The 27627-nt window shown below is 40.8% G+C and overlaps 1 protein-coding gene across 27 annotated transcripts in view; it reads left to right on the top strand.

Moving 5' to 3' along the window:
* Positions 1 to 27627, top strand: part of TSPAN4 (tetraspanin 4) — a 411890-nt gene that overhangs the window by 298245 nt on the left and 86018 nt on the right. The window contains exon 1 of one of the 27 annotated variants that reach the window (XM_053944948.1): positions 19579 to 19606. The exons of the other annotated variants lie outside the window; for them this stretch is intronic. The gene's annotated coding sequence lies outside the window, so the exon portion shown is untranslated. Of the gene's footprint in view, positions 1 to 19578; positions 19607 to 27627 lie in introns of those variants that run through there. 27 annotated transcript variants of the gene reach the window in all.

Raw genomic sequence — 27627 nt, forward strand, 5'->3', positions numbered from 1 at the left:
TGCCCATCTTTTCATGTGTTCTCTTTTTAGTCCCTGTACTGTGACAATGATGAGTGCAGCCTGCTCTTCCACACTCTGGAAATGTCAGTTTTTCAAAGGCAGCTGTCTGGGGTCTGCAAAAGTGAGAGCATTCCTGATGCTGATTAACTTAGGGGAAATGTTGCCAGTCAGTCACAAGGGAAATGATGGCATGGAATAATCATAGAATCCCAGAATGGTTTGGGTTGGAAGGGAGGTTGAAAATCCTCTAGTTCCAACCCCCCCTGCTATGGGCAGGGGCACCTTCCACTGGACCAGGGTACTCAGAGACCACTCCTATCCAACCTGGCCTGGAACACTTCTAGAGATGGGGCTTCCTTGTAGGCTTCCTGTAGATACTAGAAGGGGCTCTGAGGTCTCCCTGGAGCCTTTCTGTCCTCAGACTGAACAACCTCAGCTCTCTCAGCCTGTCCTCATAGGAGAGATGCTGATCATCTTCAAGTCTCTCTTCTCGGCCCACTTGAGCAGGTCCATGTCTTTCCTGCGCTGAGGGCTCCAGAGTTGGATGTAATACTGCAGGCAGGGTCTCACCAGAGTGGAGTAGAGGGGAAAAATCTCCTCTGACACTCTGCTGGCCATGCTTCCCTTGATGCAGTCCAGGATATGATTGTCTTTCTGGGCTGCAAGTGCATATTGCTGGGTCATGTTAAGCTTCTCATCCTCCAGCATCCCCAATTCTCCTCAGGATTGCTCTCAATCAATTTTCTGCCCAGTCTGTGTCTGTATTTGGGGCTACCACAACCCAAATGCAGGATGTTACACTTGGCTTTGTTGATCTTAAGATTCTCTTGGGCCCATGTCTCCAGCCTGTCCAGGCCCCTCTGGATGGCACCCCAGCATGTTGGCTGCCCCATACAGCTTGGTGTTGTCTGCAGTCTTGCTGAGGGTGACTCAATCCCACTGCCCACATTGCTGACAAAGACGTTCAACTGCGCCAGTCCCAAGAACTCACATCACAACAGTGTGACAGCTCTAGGAAGTGTGGGTGAAAGAGGCACAAAAATCCTGAATGAAAAACAAACAAACAAAAAAATAGGGCCTTTAATTGGTACTGCCTGTTTTTGGCTGCACTTAACCCATCAATGACAGCTTTGAGCTGATTGATTGGCTTGGTGTGAATGAGAAAGCTGTAGGCAAGAGCCACGTAGGCACAGGCACAAACACTATTGTGAAATGATTTTATATGGGCAGGCAGGAGTTAATAATGGTGGATATACATGATTGCAAGACTCAACTTTCTTGCATGCCTAAAGCCAGACAGTGTGAACAATCCTGCAGGTAGACCAGAAAGGTCACAGGGTTTCAGACCATAGACTGGGAGTATGGTTTAGGAGAGAAAAGGGACTGGCATCCCAACAGAAGCAGATGCACTTCCTGGGCTTGTTTGATTGGTATATCAGATCTGAGTAACTGCTCCTTGCTCTTCCCACTTTGTTAATACAGAGAACAAATAAAGTACCCAAAAGGAGCTAGATAAGTTGAATCATGAAACAGAGATTCTATTCAGCCCTGTCTGTTGTCTTTTATGCTGTCTGTATAGTAAATTGAGTGTTTATTCATTATCAAAAGCACAAAAGAAAAGGTGAGACAATAAATATCATGGTAAATCATCTTGTACTCAGATGCTCAATCAGGGTTCCTTATATGAAGCCTAAAGTCCAGGTAGATTGAGGAGTTGCTTTTCTCAGGACATTAAACTGTGCTCCTGGCAGCGAGCAGCAGACATGAGAACTGTATTAATTAAAATATGTCTACATGATTCTAACAGGCAAGCTGTGCATTGTGCAAGGGACATAGGCAAAAGAACTATCCCCTGAGGCTTTTGGAAATTTCCTTTTCAATATCACATCAAATGATCTGCATGCTTCTGGGCATCCAAGTAATGCTCCCCAGCTAGCCCTCTAGAGGACTCCTCTACAGGAGAAGGAGGACTCTCCTGCAGAGCACAACAGTGACTCTCCATACAGTGCCCACAATTCCAGCTGCAGCTGCTCTGATGCCTCAGACTAGCAAGAACTATCAGCAAAGGAAAAGCCACAGTGTGCCTGGTCAAACATGCAGATGATGGAAAAATCTTTCCTGCTTCCCTCCACTGAGCATTCAAAGCTGTGCAGTGAGTTTTGACTTTACCCATGCTGCAAATAAAGAAATACAAGATCAGGATGTAGAGTAAATTTGATCCACTTTTGGGAGAGTCGAGGTCAGGAGGGTTCTTCTGGAGCACTTAGACTTTCTTTCTTCTTTCCTAGCTGTGTAGACCATAAAATCTCTTCTAGAAGCAGCATTAAAATACATATTTTAAAGTCTTCAGATCCAGGCATGTCTATCACCTCTTCTGGTAACCAGTTTTGATACTTAATTATACTTTCCTTGGGAAATTTTCCCTTGAGATTCAATCTGTCTCAAGTTAGCTTTCAGTCAGTGGATCTTGCTATGCTATTGACAGCAGGATTAGAAAGGCCACATTATTTGATCTCTTTCCTATGAAAAAAACACTGTTTCATGTTGCTCACATCAACTCCAGGTTTACTGTTTAGTACACTAAATTTATCAAAAATTCCTTAGTCCTCTCATTGTCAGCATGGTTTTGTCTGTTCCTGGGACACTTCTATGATCCTCCTTTGCACTTGTTTTAAGATACCCACAGCCATATTGTTACGTATAGGTCAGAACTGCACACTCCAGTCTAAAAATGTTCTTTCCAGTGCTGCTCACACAGGGCCAGGAATTGCTTCTCTGGGTGTTGTTAGGGCTGAAGTTGCCCTTTTAATAAGTTTGCTGTTCTCACAAGTTGTTGGCTAATAATTATCTATTAAAACCAGCAATTTTTTTTGGTAGTTACTCTTCCTGCAGAGTCTGTCCTGATGCAGGTGTGGTTGTATTTGTTGTTCCCATATGCACAGTGTTCCTTGAGGTTATGCTGAATGGTGACATTTATTTAGGTTAGCAGGAACTCAAGGTCCTCTGCAGTCTGGGAAAGTTACTGGCCCAAGAAGACAGCCTGTGCTGAGCTAAGAGTAAGGCTCAAAGAATTGTCTGCTTTCCTCTATGCCTAGAGCAGGGCTCCTTAGCAGCTGGCTTAGGTGAGGCTTAACTGGTTGTCCTCTGTTTCTTCTGTGACAAATGTAGAGATTAAAGGATAGAAAAATAAAGCAACACACAGAAGTCAATAACGAGAAACTGCACTTGCATGATGCTTGGTAAGCCGATCTTCAAGGATATATATGTACCTTTTAAAAAAATATATGAAATAATGGGGAAGTAGTTGGGATGAAAGTCAAACTCATTTTCAAATCAAATATTTAAAGGTTTAACAGATAGGAAAATTAATCACTCCTCAAATTGACTTACCGAAAGCTGTAAGCATCATTTATGCGGTGATGACACATGGGTGGAATCAGTGATGAAGCAGAGATGTAGTCTGCCAAATTTAATGTAAACACTGAGGGGAAAAAAAAATCTGTGCTAAGAATTTTTTGATGTGCTCATTATGTTACAGTAAGATAAAATGGTCACAGGTGTAGTGTAAAGCACTGTCTGGCTGAGCTAGATCATACTTATCTCAGAATTTTTAAACAAGGAACAGGAGGCATATAGGTTTTGCCAAACCCCCACATCCTCTTGTGTTTACCATGCCATCCAGTCTTTGTGAGTTTCTAAAGAATTGTAAGAAACTGTGGGATAGTCCTTTTGTGAATCTAGTGAGGATGTTTCTTACATTATTACCTAGGAAAATACACTTAACTTCACTTTTTTTGAAAGTGGCAATCATATAAGAAGTTGATGGGTGAAATGCACCTGTGTAGTAGACACAGGAATTTTGATTCATTGTCTTTGCAGTCTTAACTCACCCTCTCTCTGCTCATGCAGTATGCCAGAGTCTTGAATTAGTTGCTGATATTGTTTTGTTCCTCATACACCATGTGTGCTAGGCCAGATTTGCATAAATGCTGAGCATTCCCAGCTGCAAACATGAGGCTTGGACCTGTGCTCTGCACATGTGGGGTGCCATAAATGTGGTAAGTACTTTGGAAACATCACACTCCAGGGGGCTCAAGTTTTTTCCTTAAATGTAGAGTTTTGGCTGCTTTGGCTTTACTAATGGCTAATGGCTTTAGTTTCATGTCTGCCAGAAAAATATTGTAATAATGCCAAATGTTTTAAGAATATTGAGGCAAAACAATTTTTTTTCTGCTGCTAGCTAGTGTAAAAAAATAAAGGCTGATAGTGTAATGCAGTTGTTCAGGGTTTATGGGTGTACAGAAATAAGATGTGATGCAATGAACTGAATGTGGAGGTTAAGAAGAACTGCCAAATAACTGTAAAGTCACAAAATGAGCTATAATTCCTATAGAAACATGGGGGTTTTGCAGTGCATCCTAGTGCATGTGCACTGCAGAGGAACCTGAAGTGCAACAGGCAGCTTGTTATTGTCTGGCATTGCAGTCCTAGCTCTGATGTGCTGGAGGGCTTTTTGGTTTGTTCTTCACATTTAATAAAAATATGTCACTGCACTTCAGCAACTCTGTGTTTGATGGGAAGTGAAGACATCTGAGCCATCAATGCCTGAGGCAGGCCAGGTGTGGCAGTGGAAGGAGGTCCTTCTCTGTGAGCCTAATGAGTCATTCAGGGAGCTGACTGTATACTGTGTCACTCTACATCACTGCTGACACCTGATGGAATTAATCATACTATTTGTATCAATAAAATTAACAGCAGATAGGTTCAGGATTATTAATGATATAATTAGCAACTATGAATTTGTATCAGTGGTGTGTAGTACCTTCTACATTAGCATGTCGTAAAAGCTATCACTGATAGTAAGGAGATGTCAGCTGCTGAGTCAATGAAAGGCCTGCTTGCACATAATTGTAATTTAAACAGCCACATTTACCTTGGTGAGTGTAATCTTTTCTTTCTCTAGGGCTTACCATAATGCCATGGATAGCAAAAACAGCACCAGAAATTGGAAGTGTCTAGTAAAGCTCCAGGGGCTGTGCAGGTCTTCTCAATGCATCTTACCCACTAGTATTGATTTTACCGGTTCTTGAATGTTTACAGTAATTGTTCCTAGCCAACATCCCTGGAGATGCTATTCACTTACTAGTTATTGTTTTCCTTACACTGCCAACTTACCTACCAACTTCTGAGGCAGAACAATTCCCATCTTTCATTTATACATTTATGCTGTTGCCTTGAAGATATTTATAGATTATGTCTTCCCCATGAGTCATCTCTTTTCTGAACTATTAGTTCCTCCAGTATTTCTGACCTGTTATGTGTGTGACCAGGTATGTGTGACCTGTTTTTCTAATTTTCTGGGGCACTGATGGAGAAGGGGAACTGCCAACAGTTTGTAAATAGGGTGTGGGTCAAAGGAGGAAAGACCGTATCAGAATTCATACCTGAACTGCCTGTCCCAAACCTTTTTATTCAGTTCCTGCTGAAATTATTGTAAAGTTAACTTGGTGTCTGCTAGTTCACACTCCTGGTTCTCAATATAGGAAAGTCAAACATTAAATGAACTTCAGTCATTTAAGTTCATCTGTATTGAAATAGTTGCCCACAGCCACATTGAATTCAATGAAATGGGGTACTGAAGATAAACCACCATAAAATCAGCCCATCACCTGCTCAGGACTCTTAATTCAAGTGTTAACTTTGAACATCTGCCTGTTGGGCTGAGAGTGTTTTATACTTTGCAGAAATAATGTAGTATAGGTGGTAGGTAACGGATCAGGTTTCTTATTACTTAGCTTGTATGCCAGCTGCAGTGGATCTCAGCACAATTGAATTTGTCTAGAGTGGAGGTACACTGAACATACATATATGTACACACACATTACACTATAGCTGACTTGATGTCACCACAGAATGTTTTGCTGAAAATAAATGCTAGCTATCCTATGTAAATAAAATATGCAGAGGAGAGAGTAAGATCTAGTTGCCTTGGAAAACTCAGATTTTAAGGGCACGTTTTAATGTTACAGGATATAGTAATTTACCCTGGCATCCTGTCATTGTGTCTTCACTGTATGCATTCACCATGTTCCAAATAAGATCAAAGAAAAACAAATCCTTATCATCCTCCAGTAAAATAAATTTTTAGTTTGAGAAGAATAGAACAAACAGTGCATTGAGCATGTCATTCAGCCTGAATCTGATGACCTGACCTAGTTCCTTGTTTGCACAAAGTTCTACTTATGGAGCATCCTAAATTACAAATGTTCTTCACTTGAGAAAGCTCTTCAGTGCAGTATCATGTTAAATACAACAAAATAACACAGCTCATATGAGATGAAAGTGTCTTCAGAGACACATAGAACAATGTCTGCCATAACATTGATGTATTTTATAGACTCTCTGACCTTCCTTTAGTTCTAATCTGCTCTTGCAAATGGCTTGCAGGAAGTTCGAGTGTTTGTGTACCAGCCAAGTAAGTTACAACCTCTATTTACAGCTGGCCCTTTCAAAATGCTTGCTTCAGCTCATGCATCTTTATCTTAGAAGATTCTCCAAGTGATATTTTCTTCATATTTATAGCAGAATATAAAGTAACTTTTCCAGCTGTGGCTGTATAAAATATTTCATATGTGGTAGAAAAGCTGTCTCACTTGTGCAATAATCGGCGTTGGGCATTACAGAGTGTCATAATCCTGGTACTTGCAGTGTCTCTCAAGCAGTAACAGCCATTGCTGTCAAAACCATTCTGAATCCACAGTATGTACATAGAAAACCAAATGACTGGTAACTGCCCCTTAAATTTTATGTTGATTGTCTTTATGTTACCGTTAACATAAAGGGAAAAGCTCAAAATACTGGAATGAACAGTTCTGTGTTTTGTCAGTTACTTATTCTAGCACTTAGTAGAGCCTCCACATTGTTTCTAGAAAAGCTTTTTCTTCATCTGGTGTCCAGTAGAAGTCAGACCTGGTGTGGATTCTAGCTTCTGTATAGACCTTACAGTTGACATTTCTTAAGGACTGGTGGAAGAGAGAGGAAAGAGCCCAGTGAGAACAATGTCACTGTAGCAACACTGTTTGGGAATTACTGAGGCGACCTTTGGGAATCATCAGAAGGGAGTAAAGAGAAGTGCTTGGTTAAACAGCAGTGTAACTGGAGAAATTTCCGATTCATTCATCAAGGTACAAGCAATGTCCACTTTCACATAGGTGAGATAGTAAAATACAGAGCCAAGAAATTCAAACTGCATCATCAGAATGCTTTCATAAAATATTGCAAAGAAAAATAGCTTTAAAGTCTCCTGGAAAATCTGTTAATAGGGTTTACTTTTAACTGCAACATTGATCTTCATTTCTTTGGGGATGAATTGTCACAGCCTAAAAGTACATGTAAGCGTGCAGTGCGTATAAGTATAATGAGAGATACAAAACATACATCAAAAACAAGGGTGTATCCACCCTCTAGATCTTACCTGTTTTCTGTTAACTTCTTTTGTCTGTTAATGCTGTTTGTGTCCTCATTATGGGTGCAGCCTCATAGTGATTCTTACATAGGTTAGGATCAGTCAGTGAGGAAACTCCATGGAAAAACTGCATGCACCAGCAAAAAAAAAAAAATGATAACAAGCTTCCACTTGCTTCCACTACGCTCAGAGGCAGAGTAACATCATAAAGTACAGCCTGCTTCTCTGAATGTTATTAATAGAAAAATATCTCAAGTCTTCACACTGTGTTATTTTCTGTGTATGAAAACATACCTGTTTTATTTTAGATTTTCTCCTCCTTCCTCCATCAAAGGAAAACTAGATTTTTGACAGCCTCTTCTTTTTACCTACTCATTAAAATACTTTAGCAAACTTGAACACTGTTGTAAACAAACTCATTTAAGCCTGTCTTCCCCTGATAAGGATTAACACAAGCCAGACATTCATTCTCTGTTTGCAACTTCCTGAGAAAGTCATCTTTGTGGCAGACCTGTAAACCAGTGATTCAGGCTGCAGTGTGCTGCATCTCCCACTACATTCTCTGGGATTCAAGTCTGTAAACCCACTCCTGCTTCTGCAAAACTATATATTACCTTTATATTTTTTGAGAACAAAGTGGATCTATTGGCAGCCCAAGCCAATAGAAAAAACTATTGAACAAATTAATCCAAGCAGAGCATAATTATCTGGAAGGCAGCATAAATCCAGGGATCTGAAGGAGGAGTGTGTGTATGTATCCATGCATTCATGCATTCATCCAACTATCTGTCTGTCTGTCTATCTATCTATCTATCTATCTGTCTCTAAAGAAACATTCACAGGTGGCTCCCTTCTGAATGAGCTGAAACTGTTGAATGGCCTTCATCTAAAGCACATTGCAGTGCTCAGGCTGAGGAATTTGGGGCTCTTCTCGAAGAAGAGAAGGTTGAGTGGAGACCTCACAGCAATATTCCAGTATCTGAAGGGGACCTGCAAGGCAGCTGGAGAGGGATCCTTTATTAGGAACTGTAGTGATAGGACAAGGAGTAATGGGTTCAAACTGAAAGAGGGGAAATTTAGGCCAGGTAAGGGTGGTGAGGCACTGGAACAGGTTGTCTGTGAGAAGCTTTGGATGCTTTATCTTTGGCAGTGTTCAAGTCCAGGTTGGATAAGGCATTGAGCAACCTGGTCATAGCAGCGGGGGTGAAACTGAATGATGTTTAAGGTCCATTCCAACCTTTAATATTCTGTGATTATTACAGTCAATCATTGACCTTGTCAGTTCTGCAAAGGCATTGGGGATGCAGGATAGCAGCGGGTGAGAAGGCTGATAGGAGTACCTGGGCATCTCACAGTACCTGGGTATCCCTTGTTTCACATAAACTAAGCCATGATGTTAGTCACCTGGTGCAGTGTGTTTCCATATTGTGGTGCAAGTTCCATTATCCCTCAGCAGCAGCTGAGGGAAAGTTCAGAAGCATTCTGAACATAGAAAACAAACAGTGAGGTGGGCTAAGTCATCTTTCTGATATCAGTGATGTAGTAGATTGGCTACTCCAGGGAGCTAGAGCTCCTCCATCACTCCTGTTGTCCTGGGAAACAATCCTGCTGAGAAAGAATATGGGTAAGGGGAAGGCAAGGAAATAGCCAGGAAATTTTACCAAGTACGGTTCATTCTGTGTTGCTTGATCCTAGCAGTGCAATGGCCTGGAACTCCCACCCAGAAGTTAACTGTGAGCAAGAAAACTGTGTTGTATTTGTATTTGTTTGCTGGTATACTGGCAGATCCACATGTCTTCAGTACCAACCTTTTTTTTTTTTTTTTGTGCCTTTGTGGAACTTTTCAATACTTTCAAGTCTCTAACATGCTCTTCAAGCCACACTAGAGATGCATCAGTGAAAGTACAAAACCAGTAAAATAAGGGAGAAAAAATCAGGATGTAATTAGAAGTTGTAGTGAGAAGGTAACAGGCTTACATTACATTCTGTAAATAATTGTTTTTATCTAGAGCAGTCATCCTCTTAGGACGTGGAAATTCCAGAGGTGAATTGTACAGAACAGGCTGAAGCAAAAGTTTTCTTGCTGTTTTACACTTTCAAGAAGTGTGTGATAAGTTGTTGATCTGAGAAGAGAGTGAAATGGTTAGAATCAAACTCTCAAAGCCTAATTCAAACCTTCTGACCACTGCTTTCTTTTGGTGCAGCAGAGCAGGACCTTCTCTGGGGTGAGTTGCAAAGGGGCTAGAGCAAGTCAAAACAGCCTAGAAACCTCATGCATAGACTGAGGGACAAGGAGCACGGAGGCCACCAAAGGGAAGCACTGGTAAGCAGCATTCTGCAACATGGCCCCTTACAAATGTCGGGAAGATTCCTTACTCACTGCTGACAGCAGAAGGCATAAATTGAGGCATGAAAGACTCTTTGTTCACTGAGCAGATGGGAACGTTTGGCCGCTTTGTGGATCTCTTCTTGCAGTCTGGACTGGAATTACCCTTGTTTTTGTACCATCCAGCATTAATGTTTCCCAGAGTTGCCCCTTAAACAAAGCAACAATACTCTACAGCATATTAACAGTGTGAGCATATCTCAGTAAATGGTTTTATGCATAATACAACACAGTCATTAGCCAGCTGTGCACATAAAACACCAAGTAGAGGCAGCAGGATGTGAACCAGGTTCTTCAGCTCCGAAGGCATTAGGTACAGGGGGCTAAGGGAGCTCTCCCAGCCTGTGTGTTGCAATGGAGAGTGCTTTTCCATCTGCAGTAGTCATCCTTCTCCAGGGTGTTTTACAACACTGCAAAATGCCTGTAAGCCTTGGGCTAGCTCAGTGAGAACAAACTAATTACACAGCAGGCAATAACTCCTCTATGATAATCATAGATCTGTTGGCCATGATAAGTTTTAAGCCTTCCTAAATTACTGCCAGTCAGATTTGGACAGGTTTGTATCTTGTGATGTACCACAGTTAGAAACATCTCACACTGGCCTAGCCTAATGTCTGATTCTACCTGCTCATCATATTACTGTATTTCTATATAATTAGAGAAAGAGAAAATATTTGACAGTATAGCATAGAAGGACTTCATTAGCAAAAGTTTATGGCCACAAGTTTCATTGGCTAAAGTTTATATCCACACCAAGTTACATATGTCATCCTTAACAAGGGCAAATAAAACTTGTATATTGTGCCACACACACTGTCATGTATTCAGAACATGCCTCAGGACATGTGTTTTAGTGTCTGCATTGCCTCTTTGACAGTGGAAACACAAAGACATGGGCCTGATGGTCCTGAAAGCTCTGCTGGTGAAAGCCAGAGCAAGACACTGATGTGGGCTCACCATTCTCTTTGCTGCCCATGTATTTGGTAGGTCTAGGAGTACCTGGTAAGAACTAGCGTATGCCATGGTGGCTGGCTGGTTTCTGAAAAGTGAAGTTGTATTTTCTGTTGTCCTGTAGGAGGATAGAATTAGGCAAAAGTGGGTAAGTTGATGATATTTGACAGACAGATTTTCCAGCACTATTTTGTCTTGGTCAATTATTGCTTGCAGTTGAATTGCAAAGAGTCAAGGAGATGTTTTTGTTGTTGTTGTAAGCTCAGTGTAAATTCAGGGAGGAGTTAAATAGCATAAGCAGAGTAACATCTTCTCAGGGGCAAAACCATTTCCTGATAAATACCTGTAAGCAATTAAGAGTGAATCAGTTTTCTGTAACGCCTAACTATAGCTACTGTGAATGAAATGAAGCAAAGGCTTTTGTGCTTCTTTCTTTTAAGGAATACAAATTATTTGCCTTTCCCAATTTACACTGTCAGAGCTTGTGCAGTGCAAGTGAAAGTGGAGAACTCCAATTTTCTGGAATAATTGAATCCTAGACTTCGCCCTAGTATGAAACAAAGATGGACTTTCCTAACCCTCTGCCATGCAAGTGTACTTGCTTTCACACCTGAACTGCAGTGGAGTTGAGGTGGGTGGAATATTTAAGTTTATCTCAAGCAAATACCCCTCTTTCTCTTGAGGGGAAAAAACAAACCCTTGGAACTGCAGTTTTATGTCAGTCTCTGAGATATCTATGCTGTATGGGATCACTGTAAGAGGGAGCAGAAAACAAAGCAGGAGCTGGCTCAGAGAGAGAGAGAGAGAGAGATTCAGCAAACATCAGCAAGCTGCCAAGTGGTCATTTTAGTACTGCAGTTGTTTGCCTCTGCAACATTTCAAGGACACCCATCAGATAAAGCTTAATGGGGAAAAATCCTTTTAAAAAGGGGAATTCTGTGGTGGCAGTTTCATTTGGAAGAGAGAGACAATGCAGTATTTCTTTCATAGGAGAGAGAAAAATATTTGATAATAAACAGTTCTTATATTTACTCTGTTACTATTACATTACATTTTATAAAGCACTTCCATTTAATGTTATCTCCTATCAGTATGTGCCTAAAAATTCTTTAGGAGCCTGAGATGGAGTTTACTGTGTATTCACTGTATTTTTGTATCCATTCTCTCTTCCCTTGAAAAGATACTGACAACAGTGAGCAACTTTACAGTAGGAAAGCTGTTGTGCTTTCTCGTTGTAATGGCAATATAGGAGAAGCATTCAAGAAGGGTAAAACAAATGGTGGCCTTTTTTATTTAAAGGGTAGTGAATACATTCCCCTTTATCAGTGATAACAGGTACTGCTTAGAGAGATTTCCTAGTTGAATGGAATGTTTCCAAAGGACATGAATATGACTAAGTTGTAACCCAGTGTTCCCTGAAAACTTTCAGCCCCCAGGGCTTGCATTATTCTCTCTTTTTTGTCCTATAATACCTCTCCTTTTCCTAGAATTGATGAACCGTTATATTCTTATATAACAATGTATCTTTAAAGCATGTAATCTTCTGACCAACCAAATATTTGTGTCAGAACCATTTAATTTCAAAGAACTTGTACACAGTGTCATAATTCAGCCCTGGTTCACTTGTCTTTTGGCTGAGGCAAGGGCTTTTCTCAAAGCACCAAGTGATATGAACTTGCTTCCCTCAGTCCTCCTCTCTTCAGATATTTGTTCTGATGCTGTCACCTCTGCATTAGCTGCTGAGTGCTGAAATAGAGCAGAAATAATGTGGTGCTTTACTGTGGCAACTTTACATATAAATAACTCACAATTGGAGAGGCTATTACCTGACATTATACATTCAGTTGTACTGTAAGTATATGCTCTTGGACATTTTTCCACAGCAGTTCTGATGGGAGTGGAGTAATGGTACTTCTGTTCTATTTTTTCATGCAGATATGGAATTTACACAATGGAACTACTACAAAGAGTAGTTTTTCAGATGGCAAAGCTACACATTCTTGGGTTTGCTTGCACTTATGGGAAGGGAGTTGCAAATCTGCAAACTCCCTTCCCAGAAGTGGAGTCTTGGGGCCAAGGACTATAAAAAATTTCATGTGTTTTGTAGCAGTCTTTGCTATTGATCTTGGTTCAATGTCCTTGTTGGCAAACCAAGAGAGCATAAAATCCCTGCTTTCTTAAAGAAGGGAGGGGGCTGGGTTACGTCTGCTTAGGATCACTGGATGATAATTCACAATCAATTGTCTTGTAAACCCCTTTTTGTAGAGTACAGGCATTGGCTTCCTACTTCTAGTAAGAATCTGGGCAAGTAAGCTTCCAGAGGACACTGACATCCTATTTTATACAGCTACTGATGTCTCCTGATGCTGGAGAAGGAACAAAGACTCCTTTCAGAGCAGCAGAGGAATCAGCTGCTTTATCTATAAATTCTGGGACTTCTCTTATTCAGACCTTGTCTATGCTCCATCACAGTACACTCATTTTTGTGTATCACATTTGCCTGGGGAGCTACTTCAGCGTGCCGTAGCTGTCTCCATCCTGCTGTTCATCCCTGTCAAAACAACCAACCTTCTCCTCAAATCTAATTCTGCCTTTCAAGGGTCAGGAGCTGCTGCTGAAATATCCTTTCATAATCTTCAATATCCTCTTATTGCATCTCACTATACTAACAATTTAGCCTGGGGTTTTGCATACTGAGCTTGCTGAGATACAAAAAGCAGAGATTATGGGGTACCATGTGGCAGTGATAGCAGCAGTGACTGCAAATAGCTTTTGACTCCATATTAGGCCCTGTGAAGAGGCAGATGGTTAGGAGTAGTCCAGGCACTATTCAGTTTTCTCAAGAGGAAAAGATGGTCATCCTGATTCCTGTTTGTGTTCCATGGTTTGGGAACAGTTCACATAGCCACAAGCACACAAATACCTCATCACAGATCCTAGAAACTTGGATTGGCAGTGCTAGAGTTTGTAAAAGGAGAATTACAATTTGTCCCCAAAAATATTTCCTTGGTAAGTCAGTCTGCTAAATTTCACAGAAGTTTTCCTTGCTGCTGCAATGCTGTATTATTGAAAATAACCCAGAACAGCTTTATTTTATGTCTTTGCACCCCAGCTCTCAGCTTCAGTTTGGTACAGGCATAGACTGCTAATTCATAGTTTTATTGCCAGATCTGTGAAGGCCCAGAGTCATCAGTGATGAGGGTGTAAAACAAAGCAATCAGGCAAATTTCAAATTCTGTCTTGGGGGAGGAATTAAAAAGGGAAGCATGTGGTTTTTTTCTTTCTTCCATTATAATATTTTACATTAATTTTAATTACTCTCTTCTTTTTCTATATCCATTTCAATAATGTAGTAGGGATGAGTGACAAGGCCCAGTGTGCTATGCTGGAAAGGGATGGGGTTATTAAGGAAACGGATTAATTGAAGCTTCTGGTCATTGGAACAGCTGCTATTGTAGCCAGACTGAAAACCCTGAAGTACCATCTTTTTAAATAATCAGAAAACTTACTGAAGTGCTAAAAAATGTCCTGTGCCTGGAGATGAAGTTCTTTGTATTTGATATAAGACTGGATCGAGTTGGACTGTGATGGTGTCTTACTTAGTTCCTTTGCTTGCTTTAAGAGTAAACTTTAATCTCATTTATCCAGATCATTTATACTTTGCTTAAGAGTGTGTTTGGCTGACCCCTCACACTGCCTTGTACTAAAGCAATGCTTATTAGATCAAGTGTGATTTTATTAGAACAAGAATATTTAGACAGAATAGCCCTTGACAATAATGTTCCTTATCATATGAAGCCTGTTTATTAATTTTGATTGAATGTGTAAATACTCTTACTAAATTTTTTTCTCTATTCTTCTCCTGATATAGGGCTAATGAGGAGAGAAAGAACATTATTTTCTTTGCTGTACAAGACGAGTATTTTTAAAGATGTAGAGAAAACGGTGCAATTACTGTTTTTAACATGAGCTGTCAGAAATGAGAGGCCTTATCCACACACTTTTGAACAGTCACAAAATACTTGGATGCTTTTCCTCAATAGTGAATTAAACATTGGTAATATCTGTCTCAAGAGCAGATTTTCATCTGCAGATAAGACCTGAAGGAGCAGTTAATGCCAAATGCACCTTTAAATCTTATTATACAAGACTGAGGAGGGTAGAAAAATAGAGACTGAGACCAAAGAGGTAGTCAGCTGTTTCTGAAATCTTGCTGGTTGTGGATTCTCTCAATTTAAAATGTTTCTTTTTTGTAATAATTGTTTTTTGTTTTTTTTTTTCTGATAAGTTACTGATTTTATTAACACATCTTTATGAAGAACAAGAATTATCTGATATTAAGAATACAAACTGAGAAGAAATGACTTCAGTATAGTTGAAGAGGTTTCATATAGTTTCATAGAGTATATGAAACAGGTTGCTAGATTTTTTTTTTCTGTATTTTGTGCACAGACAATTCAGTAAAATGTTTCCATGTATTACATTGCATGGGCTGTTTCCTCCCCCCGGCATCTCATTGATTAACAGAGTCTTGTAATATCATGAGACAGACTTCATTGGGCTTCAGATCAGGCCACAGAGAATGACCATACCTGGTGGAAAAGAAATCAGCAGCAAAATCGTAAAGACGTGTCAAAATGAAATAAAAATTTTAAACCTCAGACATATAAGACTGTGAATCTTTGGCCTGAAGTAGTTTTTAGACAGCTGTCACCTAGCAGCTGGTCCAGTGCACAACAGAAGATCCAAATCATTGTTCCTAGGTGACATCCTGTTGAATTTTCTGTCTCCTTTCTGTGTGTTCCTACTGTGATGTAAGGAAAATGTTTTTTGAAAAACATCTAAAGATGTGGCTGCCTTTTTTATATTTCAGGATACATCTCTTGTCTAGTTCAAGTTGATGTAATTTACTCAATGCAGCACAGTTACTGTCAGGCTGAGAATATGTAATTCTGTCCACAAGGGAGATACTTTTCTCTCCACAGCAAGGCACGAGAGATAAGATGCAGGACAATGTTGACATTTTCAGCTCTCAGCAGAAAATGAAGACTTGACAAAATAAGTCTTGTTAGGAGTCAGGGAATATGTTTGCAGGGTTTTTTTTTGGATGTGATGCACAAAAGGGGAGATGGTGTTAAAATTATGCTGTTTGAAAAGGTGCTTCAGGGAAGAGAATAACAGAGGTCTGTTTTCCACTTAGCTCTAGGAGAAGGGAGTTCAACAGTGTGTGTGTTGTTGTGTTAGTAGCATGAAGATTATTCCTTTGAATGATGTTTAATGTTGCAAGCAGCAGTATATGCTGTCACTGCAGCACAGAGGTGAATGCTTACATGCAAGGGTACAGTTTTTGAAGAGGAGTAGCCTAGAAAGCCTGTCCTTGTAGGTTTGCTGGGACACATGGTTGATGAACACTGCATGAATATTTAAAATTACTTTTATGAGAGCCTTTATAAGCTTCACTGAATCTGCAGATGAGGAGAAATGTGGTTTTGGATTATTTATGCTAACCTACCCAAAGTATCACATACCGATCTAACATGAAGAAAATATAATTCCTAAAGTAAACAGATTCTCTTGCCCGGTCAGACAGTAGGGTTTCCTGGTGTCACTGAGCCTAGCACTGTGCTTGACAGTCCTCCTTTCCTCCCCTGGCAATTTGGAATAAATATACTGCTGATATTGAAGCATTCTCACTTGTTTGTCTTAGCACTTCAGTCGGGACCCTTGCCTCTGCTTTAATGCTTTTTTGAATCAAAGGTGCCATGTAGCTCATAAAAGCAATCACATTGCAGAAATGACATCATTTTCACAGAAAAGGCTTCTCAGCTTTTTTTTTTTTTTTTTTTTTTTTTTTTTTTTTTTTTTTTTGACTCATTTAATGCTTCTTGCATGGTGAGACACACAGCAAAGGCAGATTGTACCTCTCTCCTCCTTGGCCTTGTAAGAAGAGAAAGGTTTCGATGTGAGGTTGTGTTTTGAGTCCCATGAAGTTGCTGGCTGTGGCTGTCACAGTCTATGACCTCTGTGTGCTGGACAGAGCTAGTTAGCAGAGTCCCTCAGTAACTCTGGGTGAGGATGTCTGGTAGCAGGGCTCAGCGCTGGGCTTCTAAGTTTTGTGCTGCTAGTTGCCAGCAGCACAACCTGTTTCTGCCATAAAATGTTGAGTTATTAAACTAGAGGAGAAGGTCATGGAGGCAAAGCCCAAGCAGTGCTCATTCAGGAATAGAATTGTCATATGCTATAAACATCATTGAAAATGAAGGTATCAGATGGCAATGTATTTGGATCCCATGGATGACATTTGGATTTTCACTCTATTTCTGCTTGCAAAAAAACCCACCCCTGAGTGCTGTCTGCTGCATAGCAGACTTTTGACAGTCATTTGAATGAAGCAGTCAAGACTTTCCCTTAATTTCTCAGGATACCAGTCTATAATCATGCTTTATGACAGGCTGTGTGTTTGACCTGTTTAGTCTCAATTATTTCACTCATGTTCCTGTAAATGGTGTGGTTGAGTCAGGGGAAACCCTGAGCATGGAAGAGAAATCACACATTCCCTGGACACCAGTGAGAAGGAGCAAGGGGAGGGGCTTTGAGAAACACTGAGTATGGGATGCCAGAGAGGCATTGCAAGGAACTGAGAGCAGCATCTCAGGGAACTGAGAAAACTTCCTAAAGACCATGTTCCTTAAGGACTCCTTACCAAGTGGGCACCGTTTGCTGCAGAAAGTGACTGATGGCAGGAATATAGTTTGAGGAGAAGGACATGCTTCTAGGGAGACCATGGGTGAAGAGAACATTGGTTTTAACCCATCTTCATTTCTTTTCCATTTACAGTAGTCTTTTTAAAATGTTTTCTGTTGGTCAAATGCTAACTATTCTATTTTACATTTTTAACAAAGCCTGACTTTTTTTTTTTTTTTGTATTTTGAAAGTCCTTTGGTCTGTTTTGCAGAACTGTCTATAAAAAGAAGGTTTGGGACCTTTTCACACATTAAATATCACATTAAATAAAGTTAATCCTTATCTCCATCCCTGCCTTCTGCCACATGGAAGTACTAAAGGGCAAGGTGGAAAGGGATAAAGTGCCTTATACTGCAAATGTGAAACAGCTTTGACCTTACACTCAGTAATTCCCCCAGCAACTCAAGCACAAAAATCAGCAAAATTAATACAAGTGTGCAGGGTTAAGTATCGAGCAAATCCTGTGAGGACAGAGAAATTCAAAATGGTATTCAGTGCTCAAGGACCAATTAAGCCCTAGTAGCTCAGTGCTTGCAGTGGGCCTCACAGGAGGGCTGGGCAGGGTGCCCTGGTCTAAATGCCATCCATCCCATTTGCTTCAGGACCCTCCACTCAACGTGGGGTATGCACAAGATTGCATATGGAGATATAGACATATACATATATCTATAACTGCAAATACATTACATGTTAAATCCATTCAGTTAGTTTTTGCATTTGCTTGCAAATTTTAAGAGTTTAGCAAAAGACAAGAACAGTGTTACCAAAGCTTTGCATTTTCCTTTTTTGTTACCTTTGTCATCTCTAGAGGCTGCATGCCCTAAGTTTGTGTTCTTTTAGATTTCAGGAGGGTGTAAGTGTTTGCAACGGATTCCTAGAGACAGGGCAAAGCAGTAGGGTTGTAAAGTTGTGCTGTACTGATATGAAGAGGCAGAAAGCCAAGTTACAGTGACAGGGTAAGTACCAACAAAATAATAAACTAAATGCAGATTCTGTGTCCAAACCTCTTCTGCTTTCACTTCCCACTGGGACACTGTTCCAGTGCCCTTGTTCTATTTGAAACTATTTGTTCTATTTTCTTGCAGAGAAATTGGATAGTATCCAGTTTTAAAATTATCTCAGTTTTAATTTATTCTGGTTTTGATGTTTATTGCACTGTATAACTAGTGGTCCCAGATTTTTTCCTTAGTCTATGAGTCTATAATTTACCTGCCTAGTGTCTGAAAGGCAGATACCACTTACTATAAGTTATGTATAATTTTAATATCCATATGTTTATATAATATATGAGATTTGTGGGGTCAGTGATGAAGGGAGATGATTTATGCTTCATGAACATTTCCAGACATTCAAAAGACAAGTGAATTTCAGTTTTACAGACGCATCTTAGCAGAAACCTGCACAGGTCCAGCATATTTAATGTAACTTACACTCAGCAAAAAAATGAACAAGCTATTCTCCCTTAGGATTTAGTACCAAACTCACAGAACTAGGCATGATCCAGCTAAATGTATTCCTTTTCCATGTTAGGGTTTTTTAAAGAAAAACGCAGAGATGGAGGATTCTGGGAAAAAAAGCACATGAATTATGAAGCATTGAATTTTTTATGTCAGGACTTAGGAGTACTAGACTACAGTTTCCACTGAGGCACCTTTGTGTAAACCTGGAAATGCAATGGGAAATCAGTGAAACAAACCTGTAGTGCTTGCTAGGGCCCCTTTCCAGAACAGGTTAAAGTTAGATAAAGCTCAGATCCTAAGCTGTGTTTCTGCCATGATTGCAGGGCTCTAGGAATGGGAGTTTATATATATAAGTAGTGGAGAATGATGGTGAAAATGATACTCAGAAGTCTGGGCATTTAAGGGCACAGAATAGATCAGGAAAGTAAATCTGAGCAAGGTGTCCCATGATTGCAGAGCAGCTGGTGGAAGTGAGCTCTGGTCCAAGGGGAGTGCTGATTCCAGAGCCCTGCGGACCTGGCTGCCGCATCGCCTCTCATGGCTCCCCGTGGCTGGCCAGGACAGAACATGGACATTGATTTCCTCCTGCATCTAAGCCTGGTATGATCTCTGTGTGCTCTTGCTGTTCTCCTGGCATTAAGGGGTTCAGACATGGTGGAAAAGGAAATTGGCCAATTTGCTGCAAAGCAAGTTAATACATCTTTTGTCACACATCTTCCCGTTTCAGATGTACCATCTCTTCATGTTTTCTCTTGCACATACGTGCTCAGGCAGAGCCAGAGGTGTTGTAACTTTCTTAAAGTCTGGTAGAGGCAAAAAGAGCTATAGAGATCTGGAACCTAGTCTGATGTTAAGAATTCTGATCTGATTAGAGACACAATGTAACTTAGTATACACTAGCAACAGAAACAAAACTCCTCTTAAGAATCAGACATGTATCTCTATTTCAGTCTGTGCTTGAAGGAACTAGTAACATTTTACTGTTCAAAAATGATAGTTCTTTTAAGGGGAAAGAGGGGATGCAAAGACATTGCTTACCTCATACCTGATGAACACTGTATGAATATTTAAATACCTGCACTGCCCAACAGGTTATTCTAAACAACGTGAAATGTTCTTTTGTGTGTTTCTAACAAGCTTCTTCTTGCTCCTTTTCTTTTATCCTTCGTAGGTGATGAGATTGACTCCAACTCTCCCTCCTGGCATGCCATATGTGCAGTGTGATACCCTTCTTTCTAGCTTGTTCCAGCTTTTGGGGAGGTGGGAATTTATTCCTGGAATCATTCCAGTGTCCAGATCACTTTCATTGTCTTTATTAGTATGGACTGTTGCCCATCCTCATTGAGGAGAGCAGTTGGTAGGGAGCACATGAGATAATTGCCTGAAATGAACTCTGCCTCCACGGGGCACAAAATCACTCAGTGGCACTGAAGAATTCTTAGTCTGGCTTAAGTCACCTTTCTCCCTGTAGTCAGTATCTGGTTCTAACATATGTAATGGGCACCATATGCTCAGCCTAGACCCAGTCCCAGGCTTAGACCATCTGCCTATAAAGCAGTATACTTTTTCTTTCCTGTGGACCTTTCTAGGTGGCATCTCCATCCTTCAGGTGCAGGATGGCTGGCAGCAAAGAAATAAGCTTGCTCAGTATTGAGCAAAGCTCAGTGGGTCCAAAGGGTCAAACTCTTCCCAAGTGCTCATTCCCATGCCTGGAACAGCTCTATGCACTAGGGCCAGCCTTTCAAATATTGCTATGCTTCATGTAAGTGTATATGGTTTTCATAGGATCATTTAGATTGGAAAAGACCCTTTAGATCATCAAGTCCACCACTAAACCATGTACCTAAGCACCAGGTCTTATAAATATCTTCAGGGATGGTTACTCACCCACTTCCTGGGCAGTGCTTGATAACTCTCAGTGAAGAAATTTTTCCTAATGTCCAATCTAAATTTCCTCTGGTGCCACATGAGGCCATTTCCTCTTGTTCTGTCTTGTCACTTGTGGTAATTCACATGACTTCACTGTTTTAAAAATCTCTTGTCAAGTGGAGTTTTCACTTGAGGTTCCTTCTTGAAACATGTGTGGTTTAAGCAAAGATAAGAAGGAAAAGCTCTCTTCTCACGAGAAGCACAACCCTGCAGCACTTGTGTGCCTTGGGGCAGCTGTGTCCCATCATAGCTCACTATAGCAGCTGGAGGACCTCTCTCAACCCTTTGAAGGCAAGAGAGCTTGGGGAAGAGTTGGGCTGTTTGTTAGGCTCTTGTCTGGCCTCCCCCCATTTGAATTTGTTAGGTTACTGAGGAGGAAAGAAGGCAGTAAGCTCTTGCATTCTGGACAAAATCTGAACTGTAACCATGGCCTGAATTAGAAGTATCTGGACAAGGGCAAAACCTCATAAACCAGTGAGCTCTTTTACAATCTACTGTAAATGTTTGTTTTAGCCTTCCAAAGCCACACATCTCTTTGCCACTTGAGTGAGCAGAAAGCTTTATTAGAAAATGTTACCCTGCATTTGCATCATGCTTGGTTTGCTTGGTTCCGATTAGTTAGTAATTGTTTCATTAGTGTAGAAATAGGTGTCATGTTACTTTTTCATGTTGGTTTTTGTCCCACCATGTTGTTGTGTGAACATTTCTTACAGTTATTTGCTGCAGAGAAAATGTGAAACAGGCTGTACAACAAGAGGCAGAAACAGAAAAATTGCCTTAGCTTGGGAAGAGCCTTGCTTCTTGTCCTCATCTAGCATCAACAGCCCATCAATATTAAAGTCAAGTGCAAGCCAAAACAACCCAGCTTTACAATTATAAAGGAAAGGGTGAGGGGAGGTTGAACCAGGGCAGATTAAGAGACTGAAGAAGAGTAATTTGGAGGTTTGCACTGCTGAAAGCACACCAGTTTCTAGTCATTACTGGTTGAATCAGGAAGGAGTAGCAACACTGGTATCTTTTAGAGGGTCCTTTGTCTGTTTATACCTTCACTCTCTCAACTGCCAGTGCTTTCTGATCCATGGATCTCCAGGAGGAGTCTCCTTTAACTTGGCCCTGCCTCAGCAACAGGATGGCACAAGAAGACAGTGTCTGTGGGTCTGTGTGATCTAAGGTTTACAGAGTGGTGCTGGTGCTAGTAGATTCTGTGTCTGGAAGAGCTCCTGTATTAACCACTAGTCTGTCCAGTTCAGCACCAGAGGACAGAGATCCTAGCCAGATATGACTTTCTGACAGCAGCTGGTAAGAGATGTAGTATTATTTATGGTGAATAAATACTGAATAGAGTAATATATTGTGTGCTCATCCTGGAGTGATGGAAATTTAAGGTGTGATGTAGGGGTGAGAGAGAACTTAGCAAAGCTCCCCTTTTCTCATTACCCCATAACCTAAAATTATCTGCTGCAGCTGGGAGGAAAGAGATGGAATATATAGGGCTTTTGGAGAAAATGCATTTGAAGAAGAGATGTTAAAGAGGGGTTGAATGAAGAACAGGAGGAAGCTCCACGCTTTTGCAGTTGAAGAGAAAGGGAAGACTCTGTGCATGTAGGCATAAAGATCATGTGCTATTTGGCTGGGGAGGAACAGGCAGGTAGAAAACAGCAGTTAGCAAATGTCCAAAAGCAATCTGAGGCTTTACAAAAGGCTAAAAATAGTTCAAAAATCATGATGATCTTTATGTGTGCAGGACAGTCATGCAGTAACTCTGCATGATGCCATTGTTCCTTTGGAAAAACACAGACCATGCTGCTGGAAGTGCATTTCTCTCTCCTTTGCCCTGTGTATCTTGACAGCAAAGACTTTGAGGCTTAGGGCTTTTAGGGAGGATTTTGGTTTCTTAGCGGAATTAAGTGGCAGGCAGTATAACCACAGCTTTCCTATGAGACAGCTTGGCCTAATATCCCTGTGACCTGCTGTGGCTCTGTTCCCTCCAGGACCTTGCGGTCATGGGGACACTGCTGATGCTTTTGTTTTCATGGTAAATTGAAGAAGCCAACCGACACATTGAAATTCAGGTACAGTTTTGATATTTCAAGCAGAGGTTGTACAGACACATTTTTTCCCCACAGATAACTTTAATGCAGAGAAAAGAGCTGCAGTTGAGAGGTCTGGTATTGGCAGTGCCTGCTTTGTGAGAGAAAAGGAGTGATAGTAACAGCCTATGCCGTACGTTCGTTGTAGTTTTTCTTACTGGGGCAGTAATGGGAGCTGCTGGGCTGGGAGTGAACAACATGGCTCCTCCTTGAGCCATGGAGGCAGGAAAGGTTGTTGGGCAGCAGGGACAGAAGACTTGTTTTGAGCAAAGCAGGAAGAAATGCAAGAGAAGGCAGGGAGGACACATCAGCTCTTGGCAGGGTTGTGCTGAAGAGCAGTGGAGTTGCTGATGGTTTGGCAGACCCAGCACAGGCACAGTAAACTCTGCTATGTAATGGAACAGTAGGACCAACACCTAAAGCATCATGTCAGGCAATCCATGCTACCCAGGTTTGCTTGTTCTGCAAAGCAAAGGTGGAAGGAGAAGGAGAAGGCAGTGGTTAAAAAAAATCTTGTTAAAGGTGAAGTTGACTGCAGAAAAGGAAAGGGGTAATATTCTGCAGTGCTTTAATGTGAGGTCTGTAGCTCTGTGTGACAGCAGATTGTGGAGTTCCTACATGTCAGAAGCTGTGAGGTAATGCTCTATAAGTGACTGTTTCAAGTGATTTGCCAGGAAATTAAATGTCCTAGAAGTTGTCCAAGCCTTTGTGATTCAGCAGCAAAAAGAAATTACTACGCTTGCTGACAAGTTGCCACTGCATACTTCTAAGGCAGTTACGTTTTCGCAGTGGCAGTAGTAAGACCTTGGGTTTCCTTGTAACTGTGGCTCTCTCTAAACCAAACCAGCAAGCTTTTATCCTTCATGGTGCGAGGAGAGTATTTTCATTCTCAATTTGCATTTGGAGAGACTGGCATGAAGAGAAGAACAGTCCAGCATTTTCAGAAGTGTCTTGTATTAGGAGGAAAACATTTCCCAAGATTTTCAGAGATGCTGATCGTGTGAGGCATCTCTGGACATCAGCTAAACTGCTTGGTATTTATGAAACTGGAAAGCATTGATACTGCACAAAACTTGAGGCTACTGTGGAAAACATTGGCCTAGGAGACTTCCTTGGGCTAAAGGGCTCAAAGGAATCCTGGAAGTTGCTGTGATTAGTACTTTTCTGCTCTTGTACCACAGATTGTTCTTTATACTTTTTATTCTTTAGATGGTAACTGTGTTTGCATTGGACCCTGTCTTCCCAGGCTCTGTCAGAAAACTTTATATGATAAAGTTGTGTATTTGAGTCTTGCATTTTGGAGTTGTTCTTCTGTCTAACCTTGACCATGGGCAGCACAAACAGATGCTGTTTTATTTGAGCCTCTCACTGGACACTTGGGTGTGGAAGAGAGGAGAAATGCCAGCACTCTCAGAGAGAGTTTTTGCCCATGTCTGGGGTTCCTCCTGAATTCCAACTCACAGCTTTTCTCAGTGTTAAATGTGTTGATTAAACAATTTTAACAAAATGGTTGAAGAACACTGATCAAATTGGGAGCTCTCTTGCCAATGAATTGGCAAAGCTTGGGTTCTGACTCTGCAGTGTCTCCAGTGTACATGTGACATGTGACATCTCATTACTGTATTTTCAAGCAGTGTTCATTGACTTGTTTTGTTTTACATTTATTGGTGTGGGTATGCATGAAAAATCAAACCACCCTTCTTAACTGTAAGCAGGAAAAAAAAAGGTATTGTGCTTCAATTGTTTTTATTTTTGGCAGAGCCACTTTCTAATGCAATTATGCTTGTGCCTAGGGGCATGTGGGATTGGCAGATCATGTGTCCACCTTCCTGCACTCTTTCAGACATCCTATACTTAAATTATGTGAACCCTTTGGGAACCACACTGTTGTATAAGTGTTAGCTAGCAAAAATCATCATTGTTGCAAACAAACGTACTTCTCTTCAGAACCATTTAGTAAGTAACTTTTTATTAGTCTAAGTGCTTTGAATATGGACTTTCAAGTAACTTCTTATGGTGACGTACTTCTGTGTGTGGGGACAAGAAACAGCTGGGGAAAATATGAATCACCTATTCTGGCCGAGCATGAAAAGAGGAAAAGGGAAAAAATAAGTCTTTTGGGAAAAATAAGTCTATTAGTTAAAGTGCAAGCACTTTTCAGACAAGGCTTTTATTATAACAAGGTTAATTTTCCACAGATAATTTCCTTTGTTTGCAGTGGCTTTTTGTGTTTTCTATTTAGGTTTTTCAACACTTTATAGAAGATGAGGTGTGTCCGATGTTTTTGTAAAGATGCCTAGACGGGAGCTACTTGTTGCAGGGAAGAAATTAAGGCTGGTATCATATACTGCTCATGTCAGTTTGGCTAAGATTTTTTTTTAAATATTCATGATTAAGGAAAAGGAAAATTTTCCATTCTTATCCTGGCTTGTCCCTATTTCTCATAGGATCTAAAGTATTATAAATTGTTTAGAAGTGCATGCACAAAGTTGTTTAAAATCAGTTAAGCATAGCAGCTTTAAGCCAGATTAACATGAATTTACTCTGTAGATTTGCAGTAGTAACTTGTAAACAGGGGCAATACAAAATGGTTTGATCGAAATTCTGGGAGTCTCTCTAACCTGAGGGATGCAGATGTTATGCCATGCAAAGACTTGATGTGAAATCTGGTTTAAACCATGGCAGTTCCACCTTCTTTAATGTTGCAATTAGTGCAAGGCAAGTGAATGCATATCCAAATTTCTCCAGTATGTGTCTGTATCTCCACATATAGATCTGTAGCTATAGAGATCCCTCCTGCTTTAACCACACAGAGATGTGGGCACTGATTCATTTTGTGTGACTGTCTAGTAGGTTATTCCTTCATTGTTTCTTAACAGCTTTCAAAGATCTTGGTTCCTCTGTTATAAATGTAAAACACTCTTACTATGTATATTTGGTGTATGCTCATGGTTACTAAAAGGTATCTCTTTCTTTGTAAGCCAGGCTGATATCAGTGTCAAAATTAATTTTTTTCTTGGGCAGAAATTTTCCCTTCTGGTGCTGGTCCAAATGGAGTTTTTATGGCTGGATCTTTGCTTATACACAGAAGTGTTCTTGTGATTGCTGAAATTATATTAGATTATTTACCAAAGGATGATAATATGCACTGTGTGTAACCTCTTCCCTTGGCTTTTATTTGAATACTAAAAGGAGAGAAATGATCTGCCTAAAGAGGTTTCCTTTGTGTTTCCCTTTTCATAGCCTCTCAGAGGTGAAAAAAAACATAAAAAGCCCAACTGCCGTGATCTCTAGCTAAAACCCATTCAAATAAAAGAAGCCTTAAATCCATATTAATCACCGCCACCTTTAATCTTTCAATCACTGCTTGATTAAATTGCTGCCTAGATTTGTCCTTTCACTCATAAGACCTAGTGAGTGCTCTGCAGTGAACTCAAACAGAGAAGTAATAAAGTCCTTTCTGTCACAGGCACTCCCCAAAGTGCCAGACACAACACAAGTTATTAAAAAAAAAATCAAAGAGTGAGGTCCTATGAACTGTGCATAGAGGAAGAAAATGATTGTCCAGGGAACGGGAAGAAGATTTTAATTTTGCATCTGCAATTGTGAAGGCAAATACATCTGTATAGAGGATATTTCAAAGTCAAAAAGAAATGTGCAAACTTGAATGGCTAGGCCTGTGTCAAAAAACAGGTTTGTAATGGTTTTACCACTGTCAGAATGCAAGTGCCTGTTTTTTTTCCTTTCAGTAGAAATTTCAGCACAGAGCATGCCTATCAGTTAGTAAACTCACACTGATCCACAATCACAGAGTCACAGAATGGGTCAGGTTGGAAGGAACCTCAGTGGGGCCTCTGGCCCAACCTCCCTGCTCAAGCAGGGCCATCCCAGAGCACATGGCACAGCACTGTGTCCAGACAGATCCTGAGTATCTCTAGTGAGGGAGACTCCAGACCTTCTCTGGGCAGCCTCTTCCAGTGCTTGGTCACCCGCACAGTAAAGATGTTCTTCCTTACCTTAACCTGCCTTTAAATCTTCCCTCTGAGAGTGCAGATATTCCAGCTCTGATTCCAGTGAAGGCAAGCAGGGTTCTGCACAGCCATTTTCCATTGCCCTACAACCATTACAAAAATGATTTATGTCGCTCTGGGATGCAGCAGTAGCCCTGTGGGTCGTGAGCCACCTTCCCACTACTGAGCAGTCAAGGTGCCATTCCTGTCCTGGGCCATTTGTTGGAGTCCAGTGCTGAAACAGAGGTTACTTTGTAGCCTGATGTGAGCTAGCAGGTCTTCTGTGGTGACTGCCCTCACTCTGGAAGTGAGCTATAAAGTTGGTTTTAGTGTTATGTTCTGATAGAAGTGGACTTTGTCCATTACAGCACAACTACCAGTCAAAGCACGTTAAGTCAGCATTAGTGTATCCTGGTGTCTCAGCAATTGGAATAGTTAGAATATGGCATTGCACAAAGCCCTGTCCTTCATCTGAGTGTGTTAGCTGCCAGCACAAGCACTGATTATCCAGTAAATACAGAATAAAGTGGACAAAATGAAGCAAATAGCTGGGGCTAAGAGTGCATGTTTGGCTTCCCGGCTCTAGTTTAGG

Source organism: Vidua chalybeata, chromosome 6, assembly GCF_026979565.1.
Source record: "Vidua chalybeata isolate OUT-0048 chromosome 6, bVidCha1 merged haplotype, whole genome shotgun sequence".
NCBI classification, from domain to species: Eukaryota; Metazoa; Chordata; class Aves; order Passeriformes; family Viduidae; genus Vidua; species Vidua chalybeata.